The 13095-nt window shown below is 42.1% G+C and overlaps 1 long non-coding RNA gene across 1 annotated transcript; it reads right to left on the bottom strand.

Moving 5' to 3' along the window:
* Positions 1-419: 419 nt before the first annotated feature.
* LOC141947255 (uncharacterized) lies at positions 420-5944 on the bottom strand. The gene is made up of 2 exons (XR_012630060.1): positions 5872-5944; positions 420-657 (listed from the first exon to the last, which is right to left on the bottom strand). It is a non-coding gene; the product is annotated as an uncharacterized LOC141947255 (long non-coding RNA).
* Positions 5945-13095: the final 7151 nt, after the last annotated feature.

The following is a 13095-nucleotide window of genomic DNA, read 5'->3' as shown; positions in this document are numbered from 1 at the left end:
GAGTATGGAGTGATGGAGACTAACTACAGACATTTATTTGAATCTTTGTACTCAAAAACATCTAGGCAAATTGGTTGAAAAATGGGTTTTCAGGTTTGTGAGGAACAGTGGAAGTTTTATTTTTTTAAGTGTTTCACCCAAAATTGGAACACTTTGGATTGAAGTGTCTTTTGGTCAGCAGATCTTGAAGTCCACCATTTACTTTAGAAACACCAAAACATTTCTGCTCTTAATTTCGGGAACCTTAACATTCACTAAGATGCTGAGAATCAGGAAGTTCAGCAGCACAAATCTCAGGTTTAAAGAGTCAGGGCTTCTTGCTGCTTAAGCACTCTCCAAAAGCATTTTAGTGCACATTAACATGAAAATAGTTTACTTTTGGGACAGTATCAATAGATTTTAGCTCTACACATGAGAGATTTAAGGTTTCATTGGCACCTTTTATTATCCTTGCTTAGGTGGGTTTTCTCAATCAATGTTGAGGACACAGCCATGCCAAGAAAATATTCTGTTTCACTGGAGTTGTCATCTCTAGGTTTCATTCTTGTCCTCCGCTGTCTTCTCAGTCAACTTTGCCCTGATAAGCTTCACACTGACTTCAAGGGGTGGTTCCTCATCTGCCATGCAGGATGAATGACTCAGCGAATGTCCAAACCACTGCATACATTAGGGATTTTCATCCCAGAAAAGAAAAAAAATAGGTGAGAACATGGCAGAGCTACTTTAACTCAGGATGGGCTTGCTCATGATGAAAAGGTGGCTTCAGCTTGCCACTTCTAATATCAACAAGGGGGACATGGTGCAAAGCAATCAGGCAGCATGTTCAAGAGAGAGAAAAGGAGGTGTTTTTTTCATGCAATGCCCAAGCAAACTCTGGGCCTTCTGTGCAAAAGCACTGTACATCCCTAAGGGCTACTGGGATGCAAAAAGCAATCAGAAATTCAAGAAGAAAACTACATGTTATCTACAAAGATCCAAGCTCTGCATCCTGAAATATCTGAGCCAAAGTTGGCTGGGAGGATATTCTGGGGAAAACAGCTCACAGTATTTTTCCCTTGGCATCTCCTAGTAGCGAGATGCATGACTGGATGGACACTGGACTACAGGGACCCTTACCCTGATCTTGTAAGATGATCTTATACAAGAAAAACAAGAACAAAGATGCCAACACTGTGTTCCAAAAACAGAAACACATGAGAATTACTGTCTCTGGGCAAACTTAACTATGTCCCCAACCAGCTAAATCAGCAGTCAGGCTGGGCCTGTCCAGCTCTATCCCTGCAGACAGGACCCGACACCAGAGCCTCCTGAGCCAAAGGCAAGGGCCACGTAACCTCCCTTTGGGCTGCAGGATTGCCTTATGGAGACCTGCTTTGCCCTCTAGTGACTATTAAGCATAAAACAGGCAATTTTGCACCATCTATTCCAAATAAAAATCAGGTCCTGCTACATCTGCTGGCTAGCAGACAAGCAGTGGGGTTGTTCTGACTTTGTTTAGCCTAATTGAGAATATCTTGCTCCTGAGGCAGACTGGTCACCACTGACTGGGAGGTATGTGGGATGGAGCAAGGGAAGGAGATGCTATTCTGAAAAGTTGAGAACAGACACCCTAAATTGGGGAATGAATGTCCAAGTGAATTGTAAAGGAAAATCCTCCAGGGCTGATCTATTTCTAGTCTGCACATGCTTTGGAACTGAAAAGAGGCTATTTGGGGGAAAAAGGAATGGATGAATAATGGAAGCAAAAATAGTCACTCCACATTCCTTTCCAAAGCCATGTTGCCTACAAACCCTTTGGAAACAATCAACGATTCATCAGAACATGAGCTCATATTTTGTGATCTATGGGGCCATAGACTTTGTGATCTATGGTCTGTGTAAGTGACTATTAAAAGAGGTCTTAGTTGGAAAAATAATAACACTGGCCTTTGTTTAAACAGTAGCAAAGGAAGAGAGGGATTAGAGTAGATATCTAGATATTTGCAATTGCTGAGCTTTATGGAAAGCAAACTCTGAAAATACTGTATAGAAAACTCTTTTCCTTTAAACTTAGGAATAAATACTAATATTTTATATTTTGAAAATGCTGGTCTGTCTTTGCTAAATTAGAGAGACTTTTGTTAAAATCCAAAATAGTCTAAGGAAGCAAATATAGTTAGATTCCCTAGTATCACAGAAATTAAACAAAATTTCTTTGGAAACTCTCATATAGTCAACTCTGTGGTCAGAAAATAAGGTTATGATCATGTGATGGAAATATACTTTTTTGTGCTTCTTATATATAAACTATATTACAGAAACTAAAACTTGGTCTAGATGTTTTGGTGAGTAAATATTGCTATTTTCTCAAATACTCAGATAAGAACATTAAGTACTACACTTTGAGCACTAATGTTCACTAAACAACAAAAAATTGGGGACCATAAATTAACTTAAATGGAAAACTTAAGCCCAGAAATAGTCTTAAGCTTTTGTGCAAAGATTTACAGGAATATTCCAGGCAGGCTGGAAGCCATTCTCTCGCACCACTGACTAGAATGGGTAAAAAAACCCAAAACACAACAACAACCCTAAAACAAAAAACCCAAAGTCCATCCCAACTAATTTGTGAATGAAGGATGAAAGGCTGCATTAGATGACTTGCTCAGTTGCCAATTTAAAAACATATTTCATTTGGGTATCTTAATACCTACAATTGCACCTAAGAACTTAGTCTTAATTAGGATTTTCCGCAAATCAGTGTCATCAGCTTGGATATAGGACAGAAATGTTTGGCTCTGGTTAAGTCACTTAGACCTACTGCAGAAGGGTTTGGAAGAAACTGGGAAAGACTCACATGAAGTCTGTAACCATGTTTGAAAGCACTGGCTATCAGCTCCATGCCCATGCTGGATACCCAGATCTTCACATTAGCATCTGTTTTTTTAAGGATGTTCCTTTTCTGTATTTTTCTATGCAGAATTCACTTTCACAAATTGTTTCCTGCTGGGCTTTTCTAGGCTACAGCTGGCCAGACTCTGGTGAGCCATGCCTGTGCTGGGCTCTGCCATGGATTTGGTGGCTTGATTACTGCCAGCAGATGATTAGGAGTGGGCTCATCTGATTTTTAACTTTACCACTCCAAGCATAATTATTACTTGCACTCCCACATCCCAAAAGATGGATGATTGTGTAAATTCTGTGCTCTTGTCCGAGAGCTCCTGGACCCCGGCAGTCACTAGATGTCATCAAGCGAGGCAAGCCAGAGGGGGCTCAGGGGAAGCACAGCCCTGCTCTCGCTAAGTTAGTTTTAAAAACAGGTAGATACACCCAGAAGGTATCTGTAAGACATGAGCTGCCCTTATATGGGTAAACTGTTTACTTTTATTCACTGTCAGCTCCAGTGCACGCAGATGAGTATCCACACTTAGCTTTACCATCCCCGAGGACTATAAACTAATGCAGACAGTCCTTCCAAAATCAGGTCAGCCTGAAAATACTGATTGGCTAAAACAGTGATTTTGAGGCTTTTAAAACTTTCTTCCTGTTTTTTGACCCTTTAGAGACATAGGAGTGACTGTTCCATAACTGAGTGTTCAAGATCTTGCTTCTGATAATAATAAAGTGTTTCACAGGAAGGAAAACCACAGCAGTAGATGTTTGATGATAGTCTCTTGCACATTAGTTTGTTATTGCACATTAGTTTGCTACTGATCTTTGTAGTTCATAACTGATTTAGACCCAGAAAACTAGAACTGAATCACTAGATTTTCATGTATTACATTCCTTAGCTCTTCTTGACAGCTTGCAAGAGGTAGAAAAGCATCAGGAAAAGAAATTTGTAGTTCTTCTCTGAATGGTGGCAGCTGATAACCATCCTGCAGAACAATTCAGGAATGCCAAGAAGCAATAGAAAGGCCTAATCAGAAGTAGTTCTCCTCTGAGTTCCCATTTATCTATCTAAATGAGACAGGCTTATGCCCATTTCATGTAGAGATGTGTCCTCAGTGGCAAAAACATGGGTATTGCTGGGCAGTTCCAGCTTTGCAGAGCTGCAGGGTAGGCTTGGACACAGCTGAGGCAGCATGAAGCTCCTCTGGATCCTTGGTGGGAGCTCTGAGAATGCTGTTCTCCTCAACCTGGGGAATCCAGTTAACACACAGAGGCAGGTTCAATCAAACACTGCTGAAATCTACCCAAGGCAGATTTAACAGCACTAAAATTAGCAAATGCCTAAGAGGGCACAAACTCCCTTCAGAGTTGTCCACCTGCACCCACATGCTGCTGACAAAGTCCCACAGTCCCATGAAGGTTTACCCAAGAGCAGACAGGTGTTATCAGCCCAAACATTCCAGCTGATTCTCCATCTCTGAAGGTTTCTTTGTGTCCCTTTTTCTATGAAGAGGCCCGAGAAGGCAGTGCTTTGGCCTGGCCATCCACAAGAAGAGAGGTGGAGATGCAAGGGAAAGAGGAACAGGTTGTGACAAAAGATGCTACTGGCCTGTTACTCAGTGGGGAAAAAAATCAAGTCAAAGCTGAAGTACTCAGAATTAATTTTGTTCTATTCTTCACAAGCAAGTAAGTTCTAACCAAGCAATTAAGATGGTTAATTGTATTAATGGAATAGGTTAATCTGAAGGAGGATAGTGTAAGAATGATTTAGAGAAATATCCAGATTTAAAAAAACCCCATGTATTCAAGCTGGCAAGGGCTGCTGAAATTCCCCCTAGAGTGCTTAAAGAATTAGCTGAACTAAACCCTCTGAACCATTAGTGATTGCCTTCAAGGAGGTAAAGACGACAGCAGAGGTCCCAGAGGAGTGGAAAAGGGCAAGTGTAATACTTATCTTAAAAAGAGGGCAGAGGGGGGCTCTGGGGATTAGCCTTTCCAGGAGTCAGGACATGCAAGAGATTACTGAGCATCCCATCATTAGTACCAAATGGATAATGAAATGATAAGGACCTGCCACCAGGGATTGGATTTAAACAAGTGTGTCAAACCAATCCGAATTCCTTGAGAATGTGACCTGATAGAGAAGGGGAAACTGATGTGTGTGATCCTAGCTTGAGAGCAATAAGGCTTTCAATGCTTTTTCCTCTCTGACATCTCATAAGTAAACCAGGGAATTATGCTCTAACCACCACTGACTCATGGGCACTGGTACTGAGCAGTTGGACAGGGAAGGGCTAATATTCCTGTCATTCCTCTAGTATATTTACATCCCACCAGTGTCATTATATCAAGAGTATCTTCTGCTTTCTTACCTGTGTAAGCTCACTTCTCATGTCCTCACCATAAGTGAGGTTTGAAGTTTTAGTACAGACCTTTAAAGATCAGCACCCATGAGGCCACTGCAGACCATAAATGCAATCAAAAAAAGCTATGTGAAGGTGGAGATAGTCAAGAACAAAAGGCTGGATCTCCTTTGCACTGAATTTTGAATATTTTTTTTAAAAATAAGGGTTTTATAAACTCCCCATACCTTTATTAGAGTTTGAGCCAAAAGCCACCTGGGCTAGATATTCACTCTAGCAGTGAAGTGCATTTGTGAGACAGATTCGATTTCTGTGCCCAGCTCTATGGGTACATGCCCAATGCCAGATGAGGGGTAAGGCTCCTTCCCCTTCCACAGGCTATTGTGATGGTTTCTACAGCATGTAGAGAGAGAAAACAACTCTAGGAGACTCGCTTTGCCTACCCCCAGCTTTTTGGGAGAAAGGTACCATGCCTTGGAGTGGTGCAGCATTTTCTGATCCTCTCTACCAGAGCCCCTTTCAAAATGGGAGGCATGAGACAGCAGTTTGGCAGACCCTGCTTGACAAGATTTGACATCTAAATTGAATGTCCAGGCCTTGAATTCCTAGGATTTCATTGAAAAGTCAGTAGACTTACCTCTTTGTAGCTTGTGGGCTGTAAAACTGGCTGTGTGCTCCTCCAGATAAGGGCTGCTTTGTGCAATGTTGTGTAACGGCTGCCACAGGGTTGATGTGGGCCAGTCCATAAATAACTTCTGCATAAATATTTTTAGCAAATACTTTCTGCTCTCTTGAGATACACTGGACAGCTTGAAGTGTGTGTATCTGCGCGTGAAGTAGGTGGGGGATGCTAGAAGAGCTCCCACCCTGAGCACAGAGCAAATATCACAGCACTCCCTATATGCACGTTAACGCAACAGGAGCTGACACCTCTATGCAAGAGTGTCCAGAGCAAGCAGGATGTCTCAAAAGAGCTGCCTTATTGGAGTGGCAAGGTGTGTTGTCCTGTGGTAGAAATGTGAATGAACCCAGTGCCCATGAGAGGTGGATGCCAGCAGAAGTGCTCTGAACAGGAGAACCCCCAGCCATCCTACCTGAAGGGCCCCCTACTAGCCATCTACTGACCTTTCTGGTGTGTGCTTAATGCAGAGGGAAGTGCAGACTGCTGGTTCATTTCCTATGAGGATAACCCGCCTTTTAGGCTGCACCTGAAGGGCACTGTCTGACTCCATCTATAGAAAACACCACTGATCTCTGTAGATGATTGTCCAGCCCTGGAAACAGCGAGAGTTAACAGGGAAGCACAGTTGCAAGAAGGCTCCAGGTACAAGGAAAAAGAAATGAAACCTTCACCCCCATATCTGAAGCCATATATTAGGAGCCCAAACATCTCTGAAAATGCAGAACAGGACAAAATAACCTAACCACATTTTCTCCCCACCCCACAGGCACTTCAGAAAGGTGTGATAGCTCCCAGTGTGTTAATCAGCCTGTACTGGCTACAGCTGATAGCACAGAGGGAAAGGTACAAACTGGTTATGGATTTCACATGTATTTATCTTTACTGATTATCTGGCTACTTCTGTGCAGAGCAAGTCATGAACACAGGGTCAGGCTTTTACAAGATTCTGCATGCATCTCTTCAAAACCAAATGGACCAGCAGAGAAAAAGCAGTAAATCATCAAGAGGGGAAAAAAAAAAAAAAGGTCATTTGGGTTAATGGGTTAATCCAGACTGCATGGTAACAGCTAGTTCAGTGAAATCATCATAAAAAAGGGCTAACTTCACAAAAACATGCGGAGGGAGAGAGAACACTAGAGACTATTAAGCTCACTAGTTAAAACATCCATTTAGCATGTAACAGGGCATGGGGGTACGCAGGAAAGAATAATTTTGTCTGGTCAGCTCTGCAAGTACTGGGAATCTGGACCCCCAAAGAGGCTCATTTTGCAAGTGGCAGGGAAGCACCAGCACATTTACCTTCAATTTTTCAAGAGAGACAATGCAGAAACTGTATTTCAACTGAACAAGCTAAGCTTAACAGATGCAAAATTTATCTCTCTGCTCTGCAATGAAGTCTCTATGTAACCGGAGGCAGTTAGCTACAGTAAGGTATCTAGAAGCACTCAGATATCTACCTCTCAGTGGTTTTTATTAAAGGACATAGTAAGTCATACTTCACCCTAGTGATCCATAAGAAAAGTGACTTCTGGTGACCTTCACTTCCACCTCCTGCTTCTAAAACAGGCATACAGTGATATACCTCAACCCAACCCTGCTTCTCAGTCATTTTTGTGAGGGCTTGCTTGCCGAGCTATATTCCTCAGATACAGCTGATGTAATTAATAAGCATTGACTGATTAGTTAAGAGGGTGACCCTTAAGGGAGTTGCTTGAGGCGGTAAAGGAGTTGCTGAAGGTGGGACTTGTTGCAAGGATTCTCCCTGCCACCTGCTAGCAATGTTACTTAATTATTTGTTGCTTTCTATCTTTCAAAAATTAAGGAAAATATTTATGTAACTAGTTTATATTAATCCTGTCTGCTTTGCTTTTGCAGTCAGGGATAAGAGGTAGGAAGAGCTTCTAACTATCCCTAGTTATAAGGGGAGGGAGGTTACAGCATATGATATTTAAAAAGAGAGGCTAAATGCCAACCTGAGAGGAAAGCAATGAAAATCAAATAATGCAGTAGTTATTCCAATTGAGTGATAAAGGTGACAGCAGCTAATGGGGAGTGCTGCTAAGGTGTCAGCCAAGCAGCTGTGGATTCTCAACAATAGCCCTAGAGCCTGCTTTTGGTCAAGTTGTTCTTATTCTAGTGTTTCAGTAAAAGCATTGGCTGCACAGAGAATAAGGGTTACTTTTAGTCTGTGAAATGAGTGGTCAGAGTTTCACTTTGTAGTACTATAATGGAGAGCTGCTATTGTCCTGCAAAGTACTGTATTTCCAAATAAAATAAAATTAACTCTATCATAAATAAAAGTACAACTGCAAATGCCAGGATGAACACACTTTTTTAACTGGAATGATGTGATCTATTTTCTCTGCTATATCTTTCCTTGTTCCATCTCCTTTCATAACATCACCTACTAGAGACTAAATATAAGCTACCCACCAAACTGAAACAGCCAGTGACAGGAGGTGACACCCTGCAGGCTGCTCGGATCTGGATGTTCCGGCATTATGCTGGTAACTGGCAGACAGACGTCTGCACACAGATTTGGACCACGCTTGCTGATGAAGTCACTGCTCAAAAGCATCTGTTGTGTTGACCTCTTCACTGTATGCAGGGCCAAACTGGGGAGGTTTAGTGTACCTCCAAGAAGTTTACTGTAAGGCTATGTATGGCCATGTGGATCACACAAAATAAGAGTAGAGCCTCTCTGAGCAGAAGGTGTCCCCTGACATCTATGTAGAACCTGGCACACAGTTCCTTACCTGTGGAAGATGAAGAGAAATAATATGCTAGAGACTGAATTGTCCAGATAGCAGAGGGGTATAAAGGCAGGAGGCAAGCTGTTGTATTCCAGTGAGGAATAAGTGAGAAAAAGAAAGCAAGCAGGTAGGCTGGAGTACAGCCAGATGGCAAGTCCCAACCACCTGCTAAGTCTGTCTCCCTCTAATAGTCAGGCTGGTGTGCAGGGAGCAGCTGGAAATATTTGGATGCTGCTTGTATTCACAACAATGGTTATCAGGAAGATTCAGATATAGACAGGCAAGAAAGAGGGGTACCTACATTAACAATGAGAATGGGAAGCTAAATGATCTTGATATAGTTTACAAGGTGGTGACCTTGGGTCCCCTCTTGGCATAAAATAAGAGGAGTTGCAAGCAGTTAAGCTGGACAGAGCATTAGGTTTGGAGTGAGCTCTGGGCATCTTCCCAATGATGTCTGTGCCTAGGAGCTTGGCAGGAGTGAGAGGGCAGTGTGGGGCAGGACTGGCTCACTGATAAGAAAAAAGCAAAACAGAGGTGCAAGGTGTCCCCAGGGAAAAGGGTAACAGCCCAGTTACTTGGGCCCATTTCCATACGTCCCAAAAGAAGCAATAATGAATACTTAAAATTAGCATGATATGAATGGGTTCTGCTGACACTATTGGCATTTATTAAACAGTATCCCAAGGGAAAAGGGAGCACAAGGCCAAGCAAGCAGAAAACTAACACCCATCATTAATAGAGAACTCTCATATGGGATCTGATGGTTATCTGAGGAGCTGGGTAGTAACTAGGTGTTGACATAGCCCAGATGCCCTCACTTTCCCCCATTCAGGTCCAGCTTTGTGCCAAATGCTGGGCAAAAGTAGACCAACTTGAGCATTTACTGTTGTTTGGGTGAACCAGGACCCTGGCAGGATTGTGCTGCTGGAGTAGATGAAACCAGACAAAATAGATGCAGATATTAGGGGACAATAGCCAGATATTTGGGTTTTGGTGGTGGTTTTTTTTTTCATGTGTGCAAATCTGAAGGTATAGTGGGTGAGTCTGAAATGCCATCTGACTCCATCAGGATGTTAAATGCAGGTAAATGAACATGTGCCAGTGAGGCTGATGCTGAATGGGAGCAAGCAACTGCTCTCTTGTGCATCACCACAAGTGGACCAGATGCTTTTGAGGCAGAGATGCGAAACAAAATTATACTCTTGCCTGTCTCCAGAAAGAAGTGTGCAATTAAAATGTAGACATGAATGGAGCAGAATTTTCTTTCACTGGCAACAGTGTGCATTGAAAGAGCATGAGCAAAGCAGAAGGCATAGATTACTGTCTTCAGAGACATCTCCATTTGTGTTGGCAATATATAGGAAGAAAGACGTAGTAAGGCATTATCCACAGCCAAGTTCTTTGACCTCATACACAAACATCAGTGAGATTTGAGGAGCTGATACCATCTGATATGCAAACATGTTGGTTTACAGCTAGTTGTAAGAATACAGTTGGAGGCTTTTCAATTGCTAGAGGGTTGGTTGGGGCAACTCTGACCTAATTATTTAATAAATCTTGGAAGACTGGGACACTGCAAATACTGAAAACTGAGACTGCTCGAACAATATGCAGAAAAGGGTATGTTTGATAACCAGTCCAGCTCTGATGGTGTGTTTATAATGGAAGCTGTTTTTCAAAAGAAAATGCTGTTTTCATTTAAGCTGAAATGTTTTAAAAGGGACTAGTCCTAACAAAACACGCTTTAAGCAAAACAGAAGGGAAATACCAACATGTTTTTGACACTCCTGATATAGAACATTTTGAGCTTTGTTTAAAAATCTTTTCAAAACATGTTTATGTTAAAGAAAAGAGAATTCAGAATTGGAGTCAAATATTTTCCACTTGCCATGGATATAGCTTGCTGATAAAAATTCATGGAAAATTTTGAAGTCATCTTGTACTATTTGTATTCTGTTTGATGACAGGAGAGGAGAAAAAGAAAACAAAAGCAAACAAAAAATAATGGGATTTCCTGTGAAAAGGAATCTCAAGTTCCTTCTGAATCTGTATGGGTCACTGCAGGTTCATTCCCAGACTGGTCAATATGGAATAGCCCACATAGGGAATTTCAAGGTGTCAGTGTAATTAATTAGTATCCAGTGAACATGGCTTGATGGGAACAGATATTCCCAAATGACCTCTTTCCATGAACAGTATTTCCAGTTTGGTTGCTAACTGTGGGTACATAGATGTGGTAGTGTTTTGTAAGCATCACCCTGTGGATATTAACGGCAGGTTTTTGGTTCTTCATCCATTAACCTATAAATCTCAAAAGATGAGAACTTGTCATTGAACATGTTTCTAATGGGAGTCAGTGTCTTCATGGCTGATCTGGAGATAAATAAAACATCATTTGCTAATACCCATGGCAGATGGCACAAAGATTGTCTGTCATCGCTATTTCCCGCTTCGCCAAGCACGCAATGTGATCTGGCTTGCCTGATGAACTGGCCCCAAGCACACACAGTGCAGTGTAACAAAAAAATTCGTCTAAGATCATGCTGGTGGAGTGCCGGGGGGCACCTCAGCCATAACACCTCCTTGGAAAAGGTGTTGGAGTGAACAAACAATGAAGTCTGGTTTCCCACTGAGATGTGGTGGCATGAAGGAAAGAGTCAATGGGAAGCAGTGAATAACCACAAGTCAGGGACTTCAACTCCTTGCGCAGCCCAGGCAACAAGAGAGGCGTCTGTGAACATCATCTGAAAATTATTCAACAGCAAAGAAAAGGAAGAAAACCTTCTGGAAAACTTGAGAACAGACCTTTCATGGGCAATGGATTGTCAGATGATTTGGCAACAGCGTGCAACTACCCCGTGGACAGAAAAATCCCCAAGAAGTCTATTTGTTGCAGCAGAGGAAGGTAGAACAAGAACCCTGTCTGGAAGCAAAAAACAGGCAAAAAACCAATCAGGCATGATATTAAGGGTGAGACTGATTATTCACTTGAACAAATACTGATGAGTTGGAAAACTCTTTTGTGTTTTCAAGCCAAATGACTTTGTGGCAGATATGTTTTAGTAAAGTACAAATCATTAGCCTGATTACAGGCATATCAGTGTAAATGTTGTGTCCCCTGATGTCTGGCCATTACTGTGTCTGGTGTTATGAAGAACTAAAGTCATATTCTTCTACAAACCATTCTGCAACATTTACGTGTCTCATTAACATCTTTGTGAAAGGGGCCCGAGTGTTGCATTTATTGTGGTTTTTTTAGAGCCATAGCCTCTCCCCAGCATGACCAGTGATGGTATGTAGCCTGAACACACACTTGAACCAGAGTCAAAACTTGTCTCTTTCACGTGATTGGGGCAGGCAGCTGTGGGGTCGTTCATTAGTGTTTCTCCCTACTCCTGCTACAGTGTTTTAACTCATGCATTTCCAGAACAGCATCACATTTTCCTGGGTGCCAGCTGAAGCCAAGTGCCTGGGTGGTGAGCAGGGAGCACTTATGTGCCCCAGGCTGCAACTCTGTCCTGTGGGTGCACCCTCTTGCATAGCCTCCCCTTACCTACTTGACGTGGCTCTGGGTTATACTCTTACACTGGATATGTCACACTGGGCAGACACCATCCTAAATGGTATGCTGCCCTTCACAGATATTTGTGGTGAATCAGCCACGGGAGAAAAAAATATAAATGTGGAGCAAGGATTAAATGTTTGAAGTACTTTTTCCCTATTTCTGGCATCTGTTGGTTCCTTCATGATCTTGTCATCGTTTGGCAAAATGTCTGCTATAAATACACTTAGATCAGATGCTCTGAGATCAGCATCTAGTGTAGTAGATGAGAATAAAAATATTGTTGATGTTAGGAAGAGAATTTGTTCAAGTTCTTGCAGGTTAGTGATTCATTCAGCCTTTCAGATGTGAGGAGCAGCCCATTATTAGTAAGTCCAGTGGAACTTGCCAGGGAGAGACCTCCTGGGTACCAGAGCTTTGCAGTCACTAAAGTGAAGACACGTTGATGTTGAGATGGACTAATTGACTTGCCTGTGTTCCCTAACTGCCTAGCTAGCTCTGTTCAGTGTCTTGACACCACTAGCCTTCCACAGATTAAAAACATCTAGGTAACAGCGGAAATGTTGTACAAATGGATCTGCACATTATGACCTGGTAGTCTTGTACTGTTGCATGCCATAGGTAGGATATACAATGTTGTATGAATGTTTTTATATTAGGATATGGTAGAAATTCTCCATATATACTAATTCTGCTCCCCTCTGAACAATTCTTTTGAGAGGACTGGGTGGGGTGAAGTAAATTGTAAAATAGTATTGTGTTGCCTATTAACTTTGGAGACGATTGCATTTTTTATACAACTGACAAATACATGTGTACCAGAGAAGAGAGCAGTGACTACAGTCCATCTGCACCAGTCAG

The sequence above is a fragment of the Strix uralensis genome, chromosome 9, assembly GCF_047716275.1.
Source record: "Strix uralensis isolate ZFMK-TIS-50842 chromosome 9, bStrUra1, whole genome shotgun sequence".
NCBI lineage: Eukaryota > Metazoa > Chordata > Aves > Strigiformes > Strigidae > Strix > Strix uralensis.
The sequence above is the reverse complement of the archived record's forward strand: the minus strand, read 5'-3'. Positions and strand labels throughout refer to the sequence as shown.